Source organism: Saccopteryx leptura, unplaced genomic scaffold (genome assembly GCF_036850995.1).
Source record: "Saccopteryx leptura isolate mSacLep1 unplaced genomic scaffold, mSacLep1_pri_phased_curated manual_scaffold_18, whole genome shotgun sequence".
Classification (NCBI taxonomy): Eukaryota; Metazoa; Chordata; class Mammalia; order Chiroptera; family Emballonuridae; genus Saccopteryx; species Saccopteryx leptura.
In genome coordinates, this window is record NW_027095700.1 from 1,610,077 (window position 1) to 1,615,418 (window position 5,342).

General features: G+C 53.9%; 1 non-coding gene across 1 annotated transcript; it reads right to left on the reverse strand.

Moving 5' to 3' along the window:
- Positions 1-3,890: 3,890 nt before the first annotated feature.
- TRNAA-UGC (transfer RNA alanine (anticodon UGC)) lies at positions 3,891-3,966 on the reverse strand. The gene has a single exon. It is a non-coding gene; the product is annotated as a tRNA-Ala (tRNA).
- Between the last annotated feature and the right edge of the window lie 1,376 nt (positions 3,967-5,342).

Here is a 5,342-nt window from a genome sequence, read left to right on the forward strand (position 1 = left end):
ATTGTAACAAAAACATACAGGCGGCGAGAAGGAGGACACACGAGGGGTCCCCTCTTCTCTCCTGCTCTTTCACCAGCACGAGGAAGCTTGTACAAGGCAGTAGCTATTTCTCTACAGAATTGCATCATGTGTCCCTCCGGCTACATTTTCACAGAAAGCGTTCTCACAGGCCGGGTTTCACAATGGACAGTATTTGCCCTGTATTTCCTAGGAGGCAAAGAAAAAAAAAAAAAAAAAAAGGACGTCTTTTCTGTAGAGCCGTGACCACATGAGAAAAGCCAGATTCTCACAATGCGATAGATTTTTAGAATCACCACTTTTTTTTTTTAATGCTAAAATTAAGGTCTGCTATTTATAGCTTCTCTCTCTGTCTCTCTTTGTTTCTCTTTCCTTATTTGCAAGCCCTTGGAGATGCTCAGTGCAGAGCTGAAGGCGCCTCGGGAAAGACAGGGAAGCGGAATTGGAACACTGTAGCAGCTCCTGGGAAAGAATGCCTGGATACAATTTTGAAACGTGGAGGGTTTGGTGGCTACCCCCGCGGAAGTAAAAAGCAATTGTCGGATGCATGTAAAGGCTGCAAGAGATGAAACAGTCTCTCCTCTAGCAAACATTTGTCTTGTGTGAGCCACTGATTAAAGACATCTGCATATTAATTAAAAGAATAGGACTCTTCATCAGGAGTCTCCCTGCCTCTTAAGGTTGATTTAGGAATATCAGGGAAACTGCTTCCCGCCCACTGGAATAAGTGTTGCTGATGGCTCTGCCCCAGGACACAGGAGCTCGCTTCCTTCCGAGTCTGGTCCAAGTGACCCACACTCTCCCTGGGGGACATGCCAGTCCTCCCCTGGCCTCTGCTACTCAAGTGACGCTGTCATGACTCTCCCGTGTGTCCATTTGCACAGCCGTCAGGTGTGCTGCGGGAGAATTTGGGAGGAGAGGACCTTGGGTAAGAACAGCGACAAGTCTCACAGACACTGTGGGTTTGTTCCTTCTTTGGGGACCTTGACATTGATGCTGCCCCCCCCCCCCGGGGAGTTTTCACTTAAACTCGTGCCACCTGCGTCCCAAAAGTTTGCGCCCCTCTTCCTTCAAAAGGCTTATCATTTTTAATTATTTGTCATCATCGAGATTTGTCCCGGAGACTAGAGAGATCGAATAACGCTCCGTCACCAAAAGCCAGCGCGTCCCTTGACTTTGGGGGCTGGTGGAAGGTCTTGTTAGGAGGACCCAATGAGGTGGCTGCAAAGCTGGTCTTCTTTGGAAGTGGAATGTGGGGACAGACACAGCACCATTAAAAGTTTGTTGGCCCTGGCCGGTTGGCTCAGTGGTAGAGTGTCGGCCTGGCATGCAGAAGTCCCGGGTTCGATTCCCGGCCAGGGCACACAGGGGAAGCGCCCATCTGCTTCTCCACCCCTCCCCCTCTCCTTCCTCTCTGTCTCTCTCTTCCCCTCCCGCAGCGAGGCTCCATTGGAGCAAAGATGGCCCGGGCACTGGGGATGGCTCCTTGGCCTCTGCCCCAGGCGCTAGAGTGGCTCTGGTCGCAGCAGAGCGACGCCCCCTGGTGGGCAGAGTGTCGCCCCCTGGTGGGCATGCCGGGTGGATCCCAGTCGGGTGCATGCGGTTGTCTGTCTGACTGTCTCTCCCCGTTTTCAGCTTCAGAAAAGTACAAAAAGAAAAGTTTGTTGGGTGCCCTCTGGGACTCAGGAAAACAGCAATCCCTTCGGTCATTTATTGTAGAGAGGTGAAAACGTAGGTTCGCCTGGACAGCAGCCAAATCGATAACGGCCCCAGCTCGGCACGGCCTCACTCCTGATGTTCCGCAGCGGCTGAGCCCGCGGACACAGGCGGCACCGCTCTGCAGGGAAGAGGGACACACTGTTTATTTACAGGCACAGCAACTCAGATGACAGCCCGCGGACTTGGGCCGGGTGTACAAAGCCCGTCTCGAAAGGCCCCCTGTTGGTTGCTTCCATTATAGAGCACTGTCAGGAAACTCTAGTGACGGAGGCATTAGCTACTGGGGTGCAGGAAGAAGGAGGGGGGCACCCCTGTAAAAGAGCGACTGACAGGGAGGACTTCCCTCCTGGTGACGCGAAAGTTCTCTGTCCTCATGGTGGCATCACCTCAATCTATACAAGTGGGACAATGTCACAGAAGTATATGCAATGACACACCCGTTCCATGAGTTGCATGAAAACAATAATAATTTAGATGTGAGTAAGGGGATTGTGTGTGTGGAGGTAGAACTGAATGAAAGGTGGATAAATGGTGAGAGAAGGAGGCGTGACTTGGGGTGGTGAACACACAATACAATACATGGAAGATGTGTTGTAGACTTGTCCACCCGACACCCATACAGTTTTATTTATTAGTCAGGGTCACCCCGGTGAATTCAATAAAAATAACAGAAACCAAAACCTGCGTAAGGACCGTAGACTAGTTCATCCCCTCACGCCCGTGTCCATTTCCTGGCGTTGATCATTCACCATGGTTACGGAAGATGGCGTCACCCTTGCAGGAGAAATGGGTGCTGGGAACCAGAGGCCTCTCTGCATTAATCTTACAACTTCCGGCGCATCTATCATTATGTCAATGAGCCAAGTGAGAAGATGTCCGATGGGAAGGTAGGAAATTCTTCTCGAGATCTGTTGGATTTGTTTCTTTTATTTTATTATTATTATTTTTTTTGTATTTTTCTGAAGCTAGAAACTGGGAGAGACAGCCAGACAGACTCCCGCATGCGCCCGACCGGGATCCATTCAGCACGCCCACCAGGGAGCGACGCTCTGCCCCTCCGGGGCGTCGCTCTGCTGCGACCAGAGCCATTCTAGCGCCTGGGGCAGAGGCCAAGGAGCCATCCCCAGCGCCCGGGCCATCTTTGCTCCCATGGAGCCTTGGCTGCGGGAGGGGAAGAGAGAGACAGAGAGGAAGGGGAGGGGGAGGGGTGGAGAAGCAGATGGGCGCTTCTCCTGTGTGCCCTGGCCGGGAATCCAACCCGGGACTTCTGCACGCCAGGCCGACGCTCTACCACTGAGCCAACCGGCCAGGGCTGTTGGATTTGTTTCTTCACGTGCCCGGCAGGTGGTTAGCCCTGGAACTAGGGGATCAATTTCCACCCCTTCCAGGTTCCCATCAGCAAGCCGGAGGGAGAGAAGCAAGCTCTTCGAGTCGCTTCCTCCCAAGGTTATTTTTTCCTGGTGTTTCCACTATTACGCAGGAAAAGAAAAGCCAACCACCACGGACGTCCTCTCGGTCTGCTAACCAGGAAGGGCATTGGAGATAGGACTGGTTATGCATTTATGTGCACACCCCACCTCTTTGAATGCACGCTGTCCACTGTGGGGTCGATGGAGCGCTGCCGTTCACACCTGCCGCGGCGTCTCTGGCTCCTCCACGCCCAGACAAACCATCCCCAGGATGATCAGACTCTGGCTTTACAGCTTCTGAATTTTTTATCCTTCTTTTCCAAGTGAGAGAAGGAGAGACAGAGAGACAGACTCCTGCATGTGTCCCAACTGGGATCCACCAGCAATCCCCCATCTGGGGCTGATGCTCTGCCCACCTGGGGATGATGCTCACAACAGAGCTATTTTTTTTTTCCTTTTTGTATTTTTCTGAAGTTGGAAACAGGGAGGCAGTCAGACAGACTCCCGCATGCGCCCGACCAGGATCCACCCGGCACGCCCACCAGGGGGCGATGCCCTGCCCATCTAGGGCGTCGCTCTGCTGCAATCAGAGCCATTCTAGCGCCTGAGGCAGAGGCCACAGAGCCATCCTCAGCACCTGGGCCAACTTTGCTCCAATGGAGCCTTGGCTGCGGGAGGGGAAGAGAGAGACAGAGAGGAAGGAGAGGGGGAGGCGTGGAGAAGCAGATAGGCGCTTCTCCTGTGTGCCCTGGCCGGGAATCGAACCCGGGACTCCCACGCGCAAGGCCGATGCTCTACCACTGAGCCAACCAGCCAGGGCCTCGCAACAGAGCTATTTTTAGTGCCTGAGGTAGTGCCTGAGGTGGAGGCTCCATGGACCCATCCTCAGTGCCCAGGGCCGATGTGTTCAAACCGATTGAACCATGTCCACGGGAGGGGAAGAGAGAGAGAGACAAACAGAAAGAAAGAAGGGGTAGGAAGGAAGAGAAGCAGATGTTTGCTTCTCCTGTGTGCCCTGACCGGGAATCGAACCTGAGACATCCACACGCTGGGCTGATGCTCTACCAATGAGCCAAATGGCTTCTGAATTTTGAAGTGCCAGCATGGCCTGCTATTTGCTCCAGGACCAGGTGGCCACATACGTCTTGGGAACTCTCCACAGATAATTAATTTTTAGTTGTACATAAGTCACTAGTCCTGGTCTGCCTAACTGCTGGGGACCGAAGAATCGCTTAGGTGAATGGAGTTCCTTTGTCCCTCTGTGCTTGGACGGGGGCTGGGCATGCTGAGTGGGACCCAGCTGAGGAGCCTCTAATGAGGCCATCACCCTGGGCGATCCCTGAGCCCACAGGCAAAAGGACAGAAACGAGAATGTGCTCCCGACTCCACCCCCCACTTTTCTTCCTCAGCAACCCCGTCATCACTCCTGGATAATTCTGGCACGGGGAACCAGGCAGACTATTGATAAATAATATCAAAACATAACCCCAGACCTTTAGTTTAGAAGAAGGGTCAGACCGCCAGCCATGGCCTACAGGGCCGAATCCGGCCCCCCGGTCTGATTGTGTAAATAAAGCTTTATCGACACAGACCCGCGCCCTTTCACGTACACAGCATCTCTGGCTACGCTCAGCTACGGCCGGCAGGGGCGAGTAGTTGTGACAGAGGCCGTGACTGGGAAGACCCTTTACACGTTGACTGTGTGGCCCTTTACAGAAAGCGTTGGCCTCCCTCTGGTGTGGCCTGCCCTTAGGCCACCTGTCTGTCCTTGATTTGCAAGGACTGTCAACCCTGTGGAACTTCCCGGTGGCAAGAGGCTTCTGGTCACCGCCTTGCCACCTGCGGGAGCAACAGAGACCACAGGCAAAGGCCTTGGGCCAGGCTTACCTGGGCTCTGGGCCCTTGGCTATCTGGGATTAGCACCAGGGTGACCGCAGAGGAGTGCTCCCCACTCAGTGACATCTGACCTGTGCTTCCGTGGCAGAACAAGGCGGCGGTGGAGGTGTGGAGCTTCTGAGTCAGACATGGGCTCCAGTCTCCACCTGGCCCTGACGGGCAGTCTTTTTTTTTTTTTTTTTTTGTATTTTTCTGAAGCTGGAAATGGGGAGAGACAGTCAGACAGACTCCCGCATGTGCCCGACCGGGATCCACCCGGCACGCCCACCAGGTGGCAATGCTCTGCCCATCAGGGGGCGA